This window comes from Acomys minous (genome assembly GCF_964271855.1).
Source record: "Acomys minous genome assembly, chromosome: 2".
NCBI lineage: Eukaryota > Metazoa > Chordata > Mammalia > Rodentia > Muridae > Acomys > Acomys minous.
In genome coordinates, this window is record NC_140484.1 from 118,246,476 (window position 1) to 118,261,483 (window position 15,008).

A 15,008-nucleotide genomic window follows, 5' to 3' on the forward strand; every position below is an offset into this window, starting at 1 on the left:
AATGTGTGTGGGTGTTTTGCCTGCATGTGTTTGTGTACTATGTGGTTGCAGTGCCCACAAAGACCAAAAGAGGGAGTTACATTGCCTTGAATTGGAGTTAGTAAGCAATTGTAAGCTGCTATGTGTGTTCTTGGAACTGAACCTGGGTCCTCTAGAAAAGCTACTGCTCTTAACTGCTGAGCCACCTCTTCAGCCCCAGATTTTTTAAAAAAGAATCTAAGATAAGCTGTACTTGCATATGGCCTCCAGTCACCAACAGGCCCCATACTCAATCGTCTAACAATGTCACTGTATTTTGGATCCATCAAAGGATAAATGCAATAATTAGACCAGAGCCATCAAGCTCTAATTATTTCTAGAAACATCATCATGGATACTCCCAGAGGGGTGCTTCACTAATCTCCTAGGCTTTTCCATCTAATCAAATTGACAATTAAGATTATGCACTACAGTACCTTGAAATGTATTAGGTTCAGCTGTGAAATTGCTGATCCTGGCCCATTTTGTCCTTTAGTGACCTCACTGAGTTGGCATTGTGAGGTAGCACAGAAGAACTGTTGGGCAGAGAAATCTGGCCATTCCATACCTTGCTGGTTTGGGGCATTGCAGGGTCTTTTACGCTGGCAGGTAGGGCTGGAACAGGTCCTACTGCTGTCTCCTCTCCCTGGAGGCTGAGTGGGATGGTGAGTGTCAGCGACCCAGCCTCCTCCTACAATGCCCAGAGGAAAAACACACTGAGTTGGGAGTCTTGGCTGAAGCAAGGTCTCAACTTTATTAGGGCGGGTTTCTCTTATATAGAGTATAGGAGAGGGGGGGGCATAACGTGTGGGACCAATCAGTTCGTGTTACGTGGCTGTTGGTAGGTGGGGCACGCACTAGAATGTGCCTGGATGGACCCCAGCAGAGACTGTTGAAAACCCGGCCAGCCTGGGTTTTATCCTCAAGGCCTCAGAGGGCTGACAGCTTCAGTCATGGGGTCCAACAGGGCATAGTTGGGAAACAGCATCGAGGAGGTGGGAAGTGGTGATGACACGTGACATCAGGAATTTTAGACCTAGATGGAAGTCACCGAAAACTTACTTCTACTGCTTTCCTAAATGTCTCCCGTGTGACTCACAAGTGGATGCCTTTCCTTGGGACTATCCTTCTCCCCAGGAAACATGTTGATTAAAAAAAAGTAATAAAGATTCAGGTGGCAGCCTGGGGGTGGAGATATCTATACGAAGCAGAGTTTATGAACTTATGGGGTGGATGAGGCACAGAAGGAAGTTTTTCGTGTGGATGCAAATGGACATTTGAATAGAGGAGCCTCTTAAGGTGCTGTTGTGGGAAAACAAAACTGCAGGGAAACTTCTTGCAAAAGGGGCCGGTACCCTAAGGTTGGAGAGTTGAGGACCGTAGAGCTGAAGAGGGAACAGCCAGACAGGGCGGAAGTGGGATGGAACGAGATGCTTCTTGGCTTCCTAGAGTCTCGGGCCAGCAGTTCAAAGAGCACCTCAGCTCATGCCAATGCAGGGTCCTTGGTCCTCATGGATGTTGGGGTTGTGGAAGGCATCGTTCACATGCCTTTGGGTAGATCTATGAGAGGGTTTTTTCCTGACTGACTGCCTTTCCTGGAGTCAAGTCAGAGCTGAAACTACCTAGTCGCCTCTACTTGATGCATCAAGTCAGAATTTCTTTTCATCCGATTTCTTGTTCATCTAAATTCTTTCAGAGAGTTGACACCAACTATGAGACCCTGAGTCTTACTGCCTCCATACCACTCAGACTGAGGATTTTGACTTCTGTAAATAATGTTACCTGGGGGCCAATTGAATTTCTGAATGTGTCCACCTCAGTGGTCTTCAGTGGCTCACTGTGTCCCTGTCCTCAGTTTCTTTCTTCATCCTTTTTCATGAGCTGCTTGGTATTTTTGGTGATGTCCAGTACAAAAGTTAGAGCTCGTCTCAGTTTTCTCTCTAATACTGAGATAAAGACCACAGTCAAAAGCTACTTGGGGAGGAGAGGGCGTATTCGACTTACACATTCATCCCATTCACACCTGACCATTAAAGGGAAGTCAAGGCACAAACTCAAGGCGAGAACCTGGGGACATGAGCTGAGGCAGAGGCCGTAGAAGAATAGCTGCTCACTGGCTTGCTCGCCATAGCTTACTCAGCTTTCTTATAACACACAGGGTAACCTGGCCAAGGGTGGCACTGCCTAGAGTGGGGTTAGCCCTGGCACATCAATAACTAAGATAATGTCCCACAGACTTGCCTGATGGAGAAAATCGCTCAATTAAAGTACCCCTTCTCAGATGACTCTAGCTTATGTTGAGCTGACAAAAGAAACCAAACCAAACCAACCAACCAACCAACCAACCAACTAAACAAACTAACAAAAACAAAAGCTGTCCTGAACTGTATCCTAAAAAAAGGGCCAAGTGTCCTTGAAGGTCTTCTGACATCTTAGTCAGGAAACCTGTGTTGAATCTACTGCAGAGGAATTATAGACTTGAAATTCTATCTGAATCTACAGATCATTTTCCCAGTGTGGACAGCTTCTCAGTTAATACGTAGATGTTAATTTATCCAGTGTGGCCCCCTCCTTTTCAGGGTTTCAATTTCCAAAGAAAATAGTGGTAGAATATTGTAAGAGAGTTCTCAATAGAAACAACCAACAGCATACTTAGAGGGGTATGTAGGATGTATAGAGAGATCTAGAAAAGATCTGTTGTGAGAATTGGCTCGTGTGATTATGGAGAGTAAGACTTGTGGTGTGCCACCTGTGGGTTGCCAACCTGGGAAAGCAATTCAGTCTGAAGCTGAAGGTGCCGGAACAAAGAATCAATGGTGTAACTCTTAGTTCAAGGATGAAAGTCTGGAAATCAGGTGTAGGTCTGAGTTCAAGGTTGAAGGGCCAAGAAGCTGGACTTCTAATATGCAAGGGCAGGGGAAGGTGGATATCACAGCGCCAGAAGAAGAATTTACTCTTCTGTCCTTTGTTTCTGCTTGGGACTCCGGTGGGTTGTGCGATGGCGTCCCACTTCGGTCAAGGCAGATCTTCTTCATTCAGGGTACAGTTCAGACGCTAATCTCGCCAGGAAACACCTTCACAGATACGTACAGCAATGTCTTATTTGCTGCCTGGATTTCTTTTAGCCTACTCAAATTGACACCGAAATTAGCACAAAATTGGCAATTGTGACCATTTAAGTGGCACAGCCCCGGGGGCATTAGTTAGATTCCTACTGTTCTGTAGCTATCCCCGGCCAGCTAGCTCTAAGCTTTGCCTTCATTTCAGACGGAAACGTTGCGCCTATTCAACAGGAACCTCTGGTTACTCTGGCCCTGAGCAGCTGGCATCACTATTCTCCTTTATCTTTTAAAGAATTTAGGTATTCGAAGTCACATCCCTCTTTACACTCCCTGTTACTCTGCCGGCTGAAAAGCAGGAAAAAGCTGCCTGAGATATACTCTACTCACACACCTAATCTAGAGCCTAGATCTCAAGTCTCCCCCAATCCTTGGGAGGATATCAAGGGTCTGGCCCTGGGGTCGGCGCAGCTGGAGGGTGCTGTGGCCGTCAAGAGGTCTAGTCTAGCCTGAGGTAGAAGGGAACTGGAGGCTTCACTCTCTTTTTCCTTGTCTCTCTTTGCCTCTTGACTCCTTTGCTGCAATTTTCTACCTCAACACAGGTCCTAAAGCAGTGGTTCTCAACCTGTGTGTCATTCGACCCCCCCCCATTCATAAAGGTCACCTAAAACCATCTGTGTATTAGATATTCACATTACAGTTTATAACAGCAGCAAAATTACAGTTATGAAGTAGCAATGAAAATAATTTTATGCTTGTGGTGGTGGTGGTGGGGGGAGTCACCACAACATGAGGAACTATATTAAAGGGTCGCAGGAGTAAGACGTTTGAGATCCACTGTCCTAAAGCAACAAGGGCCAATTGTCTACAGATTGAAATCCCTGCAACCGTGAGCACAGGCATCCCTTACAATCTCACCAGGCAGAGCATGTGTTACATTGATAGACAGGAGACTAACATGCCTGGTAACAGTCTAAGCAGGCTAAGAGATCAAACTGCACTCTCCAGATACCTCCCCCCCCCCCAGAGTCAGTCACCCGAGAGCACTGTGGAGAACCTTCCTCCTTGACATGGCTCGATTGAGAGGAGTCCTTGGGCTCAGCTAAACATGCTGGAATAACTTCAGACACAGAGAGAAGTCAGCCACGCACCAGCCAAGGAGAGCGGGCTGGGTCAAATGCTTGCTTCCTTCCCAGCCCTCTCAGGGAATGGAGACTACTGCCATCTTTCTTGTGTCTTCCAGGACGGAGAGACAATTCCTTTCTGTGACTGGACACCTCAGTCTCTGGCATCCTGACAGCCTTTGCAGATGACTAGAGGAAGGTTTCCTGTTCCGTGCCCCTCTGATACACAATATGACACAGCTATGCTGCCCATCAGCCCTGCTGCCTCCCTTCCACTACAACATGGTCTCAGTGAGCATCAAGTATAGGCCAGACTTCAGAAAACCATTTGGGGAGCTCATGCGGGCAGCCTCCCAAGTCACTTTTAAGCTCAATGAGTCATTATGAACAGGGAACCGCCAACAGCTCTCTGAATTTTACTTCAGAGTTCTTTGCAAGGTGCAATGGACTACTTCTCCCCTCCCATTTTTTTTTCCTTTACGGCTTGGACTTGTACACAGGATCTCTCATGGCCAGGGATTTCTAGCCAGAACTCAGTTCAGTAAGACAACACTACATGATGTTTCTCAGCACCTGTTGGGCAGCATTTGCACCATCCTGCATTTGTAAATGTTGTATGCTTTGCTGTTGTGAGCACCTTCTCTGCTTGAGAGTGTCCAGATGCAATGCTTCAGACTCTAAGCACTGGAGGCATTAGTTAGGCTTTTCTGGAACAAACTTCATTCTGGCTTTCCAATGTGGCCTGTGGTCTCTCAAGGACTTGGAGGCTGGCAGTGAGCTGATTGGCAGTCTCAGTCTTACTAAAAGAGGGCACAGTCTTCAGCAGTAAATTCAAAGACCCACCCTGCCTACCATGTACTCAGCTGTCCTAGCTCCTCATAAATTTTCAAGTGATATTTGAGAAAGCTTTTCTTCCTACATGGGGGAATATAGATTAGAGGTTTTCATTCATTTTCACCTCTTCTTTGGAGTGCAGTCAGTGGAACCTGACTGGCTCTGAGCCCAAAATATATATTAAAGGATCCTGAGCTATTGAAATGAAACTTTTATGACATCGGTGGGTGCACTTAAATAAAAGGGCATATATATTTAAAATACTAGTGCTGATAAAGGCATTGTGAGCTCATCTGAACAACTTTATCTTTTCTATGCACAAATATGGGCTAAATCCAGGGTGTGATATGCTAGTTCATATATTCTAGTTTTTGTTAATAAAATTATAGCATATTTATTCTTATATTTCAACATTTATTTTTATTTTATATATATGAATGTTTTCCTGTATGGATATATGCACCACATAAGTACCTAGTGCCCTCAGAGGCCAGAAGAGGGCATCATACGTCTTGTAACTAGAGTGACATGTTTGTGAGTTGTGCCGTGGGTGCTGGGAACTAAGCTAAGGTCTTCTGTAAGAGCAGCAATAAGTTTTGAGTCACCTCTGCATGCAGCCCTACTGATCTTCTTCTTCTTCTTCTTCTTCTTCTTCTTCTTCTTCTTCTTCTTCTTCTTCTTCTTCTTCTCCTTCTCCTTCTTCTTCTTCTTCTTCTTCTTCTTCTTCTTCCTCCTCCTCCACTTTTCTTCCTCCTCCTCTTCCGCTTCCTCCTCCTCTTCTTCCTCCTCCTCCACTTTCCTTCCTCCTCTTCCACTTCCTCCTCTTCCTCCTCCTCCACTTTTCTTCCTCCTCCTCTTCCTCTTCTGCTTCCTCCTCCTCTTCCTCTTCTTCTTCCTCCTCCTCTTCTTCTTCCTCCTCCTATTCTGCTTCCTCCTCCACTTTTCTTCCTCCTCCTCTTCCTCTTCTGCTTCCTCCTCCTCCTCTTCCTCCACCTCCTCCTTGTTAAACAACTTGTGAGCCTGGGTGTCAAGTACGTTCCCACATATGTGTGTCATTGCTTACTGTGGCACTACATGTATTCTTTGCAGGGTTGTGCTTCCAGTCAGTGCCTTGGAATTTTTGGTTATGTTTCTTTTTTTTTTTTTTTTACATATTATTTTAAAACTTTTTTTTTTTAAATTTTGAGACAAGGTTTCATGTAGCCCAAGCTAGTCCTGAACTTACTGTGGAGCTGAGAGTGGCCACTCTGTGTAACTATGACCTTGAACTCTGGCCCTTTCATCTTCATCTTCTGAAGGCTGGAATGACAGGTCACTCACAGTTTTATGTGGACTGGGGCGTATAACTCAGAGCCTCCTATGTATTAGGCTAGCAGTCTACCAAGCAAGCTACATCCCCAATCCAGATTTTCATTCTTGTTGTTTATAGACAGCATCTCACATAACCAGGGCTGGCCTTGAACTCATTGTGTAGTTGAAATTGACTTTAGTTACCTTTCAAGTTCTGGGATTTTAGGTGTGTCTTATAACAGGGAAAGAGTCTTAAACACACTGTGTAAATGAAGCTTCTCTGTAGGACAACATTCTAGACACTTATTTGATGTGTTTCAAATTGTTTCCAGTGTCTGGAATTTCAGTGTGCGTTGCTAGAGACACTTCCCTTTTTATGCACTTATTCTAAGCTACTGCTCGTTGATTACTTATATCAAATACATCTATTTACAAATACTAATCTTTTTTTTTGGTATAGTGTCTCATGTATTTCTAGGTGGCCTGGAAGTTTCTATGCAGCCAAGCATGACCTTGATCCTTTGATTTTTACCTTGGTGATAGAGGGACCATAGGTGTGCACCACCTTGCCTGGGGGATGCCCAGGGCTGGGCACTGAATCCAGGGCTTCCTGGACTGTAGAGAAGTGCTCTGCTTTCTGAGCTACATCCTAGTCCTGCATTTATTTGTTTAGTTTATGCTCCTAGTGACAACTGCTTAATCTTATTTCTAGACTTAATTTTGAAGATTAAATAAATGAACTTTCAGAAATGCATTCTCTTTTAGAAAGAGGGATTATAAACTTATCAGCTAAGTATTAATGTGTGTGAAACCAATAATGAAAAGTTTTATTTTTTATTTGTTAAAATTTATTTACATTGCATTCTGATCATTATTCCCTCATTCCTATTTTCTCATTTCCACCCTCCCTCCCTCTTGTGCCCTATTCCCCTTCCCTAGACCTCTGACAGAGGGGCCCTACTCCCCCACTGTCTGACCACAGCCGATCAGATCTCATCAGGATAGCCTGTATTCCCTTCCTATGTGTGTCCTCAAGGCCACCCCACCAAGGGGAAATGACCAAATTGGGGGCACCCAGAATTCATGTCAGAGGCAGTCCCCACTCCTCATGTCCCAACCTTGGACAATGAGCTGCCCATTGACTACATCTGAACAGGGGTCTAGGTACTCTGAATGCATTGACCTTGGTTGGTGCAACAGTTTGTGCATGGCCCCCTGGGTCCAGATCCATTGGCCATGATGGTCTCCCTGTGGAGCTCCTGACTCCTCTGGGTCCTTCCATCTCCCCCATTGTTTCATAAAACTCTCAGCTCTCCACTCAGAGTCCTGCTGTGGTCACAGCATCTATCCGGATCCCCTGATGGGTGGAGTCTCTCAGAGGACATCTATGTTGGGCTAATATCCACTTATAAGTGAGCATGTACCATGCATGTCTTGCTGGGTCTAATGGAAAGTTTTAGCCTTTCTACTTGTGCATTGGTTGATTGAAGTGATGATGAGAAAATCAGACCCAGGGGAAGGCTGGAAAACCTGTTTAAGCTACACACACATGTGCACATGCATCTGCACCATTTTGCAATAAACAAGCATATTGCAGCTCTTCTCATGGTGTTCAACTCTCCTTCGTAGGCCTGTGTTGTGTTTGCTCCTAAATGCATAAATTGCATAAAAACACGGAAACAGACCTCAATGCATAAACCAAGATAAACGAAAACAAATAGTTCCGAATTGTATACAGTCCTACTGAAGAACAGGTGTTCAGCCTAGAGAATCCAGTTCACAGTGGACAGTTGTGGACATATGGTCATTTATGGGGCTCATTATATTTAGGACGTATCTGTGTATAATCACACTGATGCTGTGGTGAGATCGGAGGTGGAAAGTGAGCAGGCTGGCTATCTTGGTAAACAACAAAAGCCCTTGTCACAAACAAGGTAGATGGTGAGGAGGGAAGTCAGGGTTGTCCTTTGACCTCCACAGGAGCACCATGGCGCAAACGCACTTGCGTTTACACAGGAGTATATGTGCAAGCCTCACAAACACACATTCAAGTTAAACAAAAGCAAGCAAACCACCCTTTAAGAGATCCCTACCTACAACCTCTGCCAGCCTTCAGAAGACAGGCATCCCTGAATCGCTGGTGCCCTTCATTCATGATGGTTTTGATAAACAGAGGCTCTACTGGGCCTACTCATGGACCACAATTCTCTAGTGGAACTTCTAGCCTTATTTAATAGAACTATCCTTGTGTGCCCACTTCCCTGAGCCTTTTCTCCTCTTCCTGTTATTTGTCACAGTAACTCAGATGTTCCCTCATTGCTCTGCATGAGGCCTCTCTTTCTGTAAGTTTCTAAAAGCCCGGAAGCAGCAGGACAGTGTTGAGAGGCAATGTCTCCCCACTGCGACATTCTTCTCAGGAAAACACCTGTGCGATATTTAGCAATTAGGCAACCACTGTGACCAGTGAGCATACCCATGGTGGGAATAAACATTCTTCCTGGCTTGCGGATGATCATGATGGTCATCCAGTTCCAGGACCGCATCCTGCACCACTCTGAGTGAGTGCTGGGTTCATCTGGACTCTATAAGAAGCATAAGTCAAGGTGGAACGAGACACGGCACACTATTTCTTGAAGAATGACCTGTGGAGGACCAAGAGAAAAAGGATGCAGAAGCAGGTGGGAAGCTGGCAGCCTGCGGCCTGATTGACACCTTCACATAGAGGGAGGCTGATAAAGTTTCTTTGGCAAGGATTTCCCTTTAGAGGGATCTGGTGGAGGCAGGAGTGTCTGGCTCCTCTACCTTTCCTGGGATTATGTGCATCCTGGGTACAGCCTGAGGGGAGAGTGGGCTTAGCTTAAGTGTGGCACAAGATATCGAAGTATGGTAACTGGATGTGTAAATAAGGATGGTAAATAAGGATGTGGCTGCTCATAGGTATGGTTGAGGAGAAGGGTTCTATTGTGAATACGAGCAAGCGTTCAGCCAGAGGCATCTAGAAGGGTCCAGACTGAGCATAGCCAGAGGAGTAGGGGGGAGCGTGATAGAGGAAGAGAAGACAGAGAATAGAGGGCAAGTGGACCAAGAGGGCAGCCAAAAACCAAGAGGAAAGAAGTAAGAGTCCAGGAATGATGGACCAAGAGGCCAAGAAGGAGAGAAGAACCAATGGAGTGCATGGCTGAAGTGGCTGGTTTACACAGGAATTAGAAGCTTGGGGGAAGGGAAGTGGTGTCCAGCCCCTGTGCTGGACAGGTTCAGGATCAGGGGCTGGGTAAGAAGTTCTGGGAGGAGTCACAGACACTGAGGCTTGTTGCTGGTTTAATGCCACTAGCATTAATGTTTGTCATACAGCTATGTACCAATGGCCATCTTAAAGCAAAACGGCTGGGATGGTATAGAAGAACTTGGGCCTCAGACATGGCATTGGAGTTAGGAGAATGGGACAGTGGTAGCCATGTCTGTGGAGAAGATTAATGGAGCTGGTAACACCCTTTAGTAGAAGAGAAGGTCATGAGACTGTCACCTGAGACTTCAGCCACCATGCTTTTCTGCCTCTGACTTCCCTGGCTGCTTGTAGGTGTGTGTGTGTGTGTGTGTGTGTGTGTGTGTGTGTGTGTGTGTGTGTGTGTGTGCTGATATTGTATAAGAGGTAGAAGGTTGATTAGGAGTTTGTAAAGGAGAGCCCTTATGACCCAGTTAGCCCCACCAGGCCTCAGCTACTAATGCCAGCCTACCTCTTCTTCCCCTACCAAATGAGTTTATTCAGAAGTGAAGAAAAATTACAAGTTTGGTATCCTGCGAGGGAGCAGCAGATTCTGAAAGAGGTTGCTCAAGAGCTGCCACCATGTTAATGACTTCAGAATGCTCCAGAATGAACTCTGGAGGGATATAGCAGTCAGACCGTAGCAGCAATCCCTATGGAGAAGACCATTTGCATTATCCACCAGACTCAACCAAATGCTCATCTCACCAGGAGCGCTCACAAATACTCGGAAAGAGCATTTGACCTGTATAGCATGTATCCCAGGCAGGTTGACAGATACAGTTAACCACCACAGGAGGGCTTTGGGAAGGGGTTGGACCTTCAGAGAACAGCAAGGGCAAAGGAAGCATAACCGGATGGTGAGGAGACCTTCCAGAGAAGCTTTGCGGTGCATCATTTGTGTGTGGCCATGCAAGAGCTCATAGTATAGGGACGGCAAATAACATAGCTGTGGAGATTTGAATGACAAGTGCCCCAGAGGTCTGGGGCATACTTTAGTGGGCATACAACTGGGGAGTTGGTGGCTGTTTGGGAAGGATTAGGAAGTTAGCCCTTGTTGGAGGAGTTGGGTCACTGGGGTGGGCGTGGGAAGGCATTGCAGTTTCAAGACTTTCATCATTGCCCCCTTGCCCCTTTGCTCCCTGTTCGTGGTTTGATGTGTGAGCTCTTAGCTGCTTCTCCAGCTAACGTGCCTGTGGCTGATGTTGTTCTGCCACGACAGATTCTTAAGCCTCTGGCACCCTGAGCTCGATGAAATGCTCTCGTTTATAGGTTGCCCAATTCATGGTGTTTTGTCACAGCAATAGAAAGGTGACCAGCTGGATGTGGTGGCACACACCTTTAATCCCAGTGCTTGAGAGGCAGAGGCACGTGGATCACTGTGAATTCAAGGCTGGCCGTGGCTATAGCGCAAGTCCCAGGAAAGCCAGAGCTATGTAGGGAGACCCTGTCTCAAAAACAAGCAAGCAAACAAACGAAGGTAACTAGTAGAATAGTCTTGTAAAGCTGATGCTCAGTGAAGGGATTATCCACTCCATGAGTGGGAGATGAGACTCTGAGTTAGCAGAGACAGGGCCTTTCTGAGTCTTTTTAAGTCAGTACACTCACAGTTGCCAAGTGAGTCTCACAAAACACGAGGCAGGACCACAGTCTGCTGGCTCAACCCTAATCTCTGCAGATTAGATGTTAAAACCTGAATTTTCCTTATCAGCTCTCTCTCTCTCTCAGCAGATTAGTTGCTAAAACCTGAATTTTCCTTATCAGCTCTCTCTCTCTCTCTCTCTCTCTCTCTCTCTCTCTCTCTCTCTCTTTCTCTCTCTCTCTCTTGCAAGTGAGAGTGACAGAAGGAGAAGAATCTGGGACCAAAGAATGAAATGAGGAAATGAGGAAATATGATCAGAGCTAAGCTCTTCAAGGCACGGTTGTGGCTTTAAACAAAGTGTCAAGGAGGGAAGGATGGGGCCACTGGTCTCCTTAGGAGAGAGGCCATGGGGCTGATAGGCCCCTCATTATTCTGCCCCTGTCCAGGCAGGATCTCATGGTATAGCCCTGGAACTTACTGTGTAGGTGAGACTGGCTTTGAACTCACAGAGATTTGCCTGCCTTTTCCTCCTAAGTGCTGGGATTAAAGAGGTATATACCACTATTCCTAGCAAGGGACCCTCTTTTGGGGAGGGAGGGGAGATTTATTTTAGCTTACAGCTTACAGTCAATCACTGAGGGAAGCCAGGACAGGAAAATACCCCTTATGCATTCCAACAGGCTGATGGGACAATTCCTCAACTGAGGTTAGGAACCTCTTGTTAAGTGTGCACTGATATGGATTCCGTGGCCCAATGAAAACTCCCCCAAGGTGCCGAGAAGATCAGATAATAATGAATAGGAAGTCTATGCTCTACCTCTCTGTAAGTGTATGGGGAAGCAGAGGCGGAGTGTTTCAGAGAAACATGCCTAGATAAGAAAAACCAAAGAAGCTGAGTGTCAGGGCCTGTGTTGAAGTTACACAAATTGAGAGGCCTGTGATCCACATGAAGAAATGCTTGAGGAGGTCAATGGATCTGACCTCAAGGTGAGCTTGAACGGGGGTGGTCTGGGGCAAGAGTGCACAGCATCTCAAAGAAAATCTACAGTGTCCGGGATAAGGAGATGGCCCAGTAGATAAAGTGCTTACTGTGCGGCATGGGGACCTGAGTTTTGATCCTTAGCAGGCATGCAAAAATCTGGGCATGGCAGTGTCACTTGTAACTCCAGCATGGAGACAGAGATAGGAGCATCCCTGGGGCTCACTGGCCAGTCAGTCTAGCCAATCAGGAAGCTTAAGTTTTAGCAAGAGATCCTGTCTCAAAACATAGGGTGGAGAGTAATTAGTGGAAGACAACTGACATTGACCTCTGGCCTCTACATGTGTACACAAGCATGCATGCACTTGCACACACACACACACACACACACACAGAGAGAGAGAGAGAGACATGCACACACACATGAGAGAGAGAGAGAGAGAGAGAGAGAGAGAGAGAGAGAGAGAGAGAGAGAGAGGGAGGAGAGAGACAGAGAGAAAGAGAGAGAGAGAGAGGAGAGAGACAGAGAGAGAGAGAGAGAGAGAGAGAGAGAGAGAGAGAGAGAGAGAGAGAGAGAGAGAGAGGTAAGAAAGAATATCTCTGTGAAGTTTTTGAGGAACAGGCCCTAATGCTACTGTATTAGTGATGCACTCAGGTCAAATAATGTGTTTGGGAAGCCAACTACCATGGTTACCTCTCCATCTGTCTCTCATCTTATGCTGTACGGAGAGAGAAGTCCACACAATTGGATGCCTCCACAGTCCCAGTCTAGTGCTGAAAACAAGGAGATTTTCTGGAAGGGCACTGATCTTCAGTCCACCCTGGAAGCCCAAAGCTGGGATCTGGTACTAGAGAAGGAATGAAATAGCAGCAGCAGTGACAGCAACGGAGTAGGTGAAATCATCAGCAAGACTTGAAAGACAATGAGGCAAAAAGCAAGGTTTCCCCCATCTCCCGGCTGTTGATTTGGCTGCCACTAGAAGACAGCAACATATTTAGGGTGTGGATCTTCCTATTTCAAAGAACCAAGTTAAGAAAATTCTTTACAGGAATGTCCTATGGCTTGTCTCCTAGTTTGATTCCAGATCAAGTAAAGTTGAAAATTAAAATGGGTGATCAGCCTGCCCTCCCATTCTCGCCTACTGTATCTGATCCTTAGTGTGCTCTTCCATTCTTGCCTTCATGTGATCCTCTTGTATGTGCTTTGTCCCACGCCTCATCTAGGGGTCTGCTTCTGAGCCTTGCTTTCTCTTGGCCTTTGTTTTTCCAACTGCCTTCCTTTTTCCCTTCCTTTCCTCTTGATGGACACTTGTCACATCCTGCTGCTCACCCTCTCCTCCACACCTCAGCCCGTGCTGGAAAACCACAGTCATGTGCACCCGCTTTCACAGCACCATCTTCCTTTTGAGCTTCCTGAGCCCTGTGTTGGATGGACAAATTGGCTGGTGACTTCAAAGTCTTCAGATGAAACCGATGTCGATGATTTGATTTCACTCTAGAGGTTAATCGGAACCACAGAACTTTGACTTGAGAGGAAAATGTTTGGAGAAAGGCAATTTCAGCATTTTTAAGTCTACAGATAAGCCTGCTCTAACCCCAGCCAGGGGAACGCCTCTGTACCAGGAGACCTGGGAAAAGCTTCAACGGGAAGATAAGAGTCACTCTTGTTCTTTAAATAAATTTGCTGATGTGAGATGCCACTATGAACAGATCACTATTTCCTCTGCCTAAACCACAACATTACTAAGGGGAACCACGTCATCCTCTATTGAGATAAAACTGCATGATTAAGGTTCAGTTCAGAAACATTGCTCTAAGTGCTTGTGGACAGTTTCATCCATGCCTACCAAACATTAAAATGAAATAATTGAAGCCGATAACCACTCAAACATGCAACATGTACAGACATGCTGCAGTAACATAAACAAGGTATGTTCTTAAGGTGCACAAAATAATGCCATTGGCTATGATTGCATTGGTCTGTGTGAAAGCTCATAGCGTAATGGGCATTCCCTTCAATTGATTTGGCATCTAGATTTTGAAATCAGAGAAGGAGAAGTGGCACATGTCTTTAATCGCAGCACTTGGGAGGTGGAAGCAGGCAGATCTCCATGAGTTCAAGGCCAGCCTGGTCTACATAGTGAGTTCTGGGACATCCAGAGGGAGGGAGCAAAATACAAACCAAAACCCTTTGATGACAGGTTTCCCAGCCTCTCCACCTTGGGCAGTTCTTTGTTTAGGGGTTATTCTGTGCATTGTGGGATACTTGGCAGCATGTGTGGCCTCTACCTAGCAGACATCAGCAGGACAGATGTCCTACAGGACAAAGAAGCATGAGGAAGTCTCCTCTGGACACTGCCAGGCGTTCTCTGGATGGCAAATGAGTCCTGGCTCAAAATCTGCCTTGGGTTGTAGACCAGAAAGGAGATGCAGAGAGATCTTGGGAGTTCTGCTAGTAGGAAAGGGAGGATATTCTTGTTTGGATCCTTCAACCGAACTCATCAGTCCTCCCTGGAGGCCAGCAAGCTGTACCTGTGGGCGATCAGAGACACAGGTGGAGAGCCCTGCCGTGAGAGGTAAGTGAAATGCAAGCAGAGCTGTGTTCTCCCACTGAAGAAGTCTTTTCAAATTCTAAATCATTGCCCTTTCAGGGGGACAGTGACATTTGTTCTCTAGCCAGCAAAACTCACAAAGGGCCCTGGCCAGTGGCAATGAAATTTTGAAGATGAGATAGGATCTGAAAGAGCCAAGTCTGTGGCTGATGGAGAGGACAGGCCCTGGCAGTGACCCTGGCTGGAGGGGCAGATTTATGTTGGTGACTTCTTTGGCTGGGCTTTCTGCCAACAGAGACAAGCAGGCA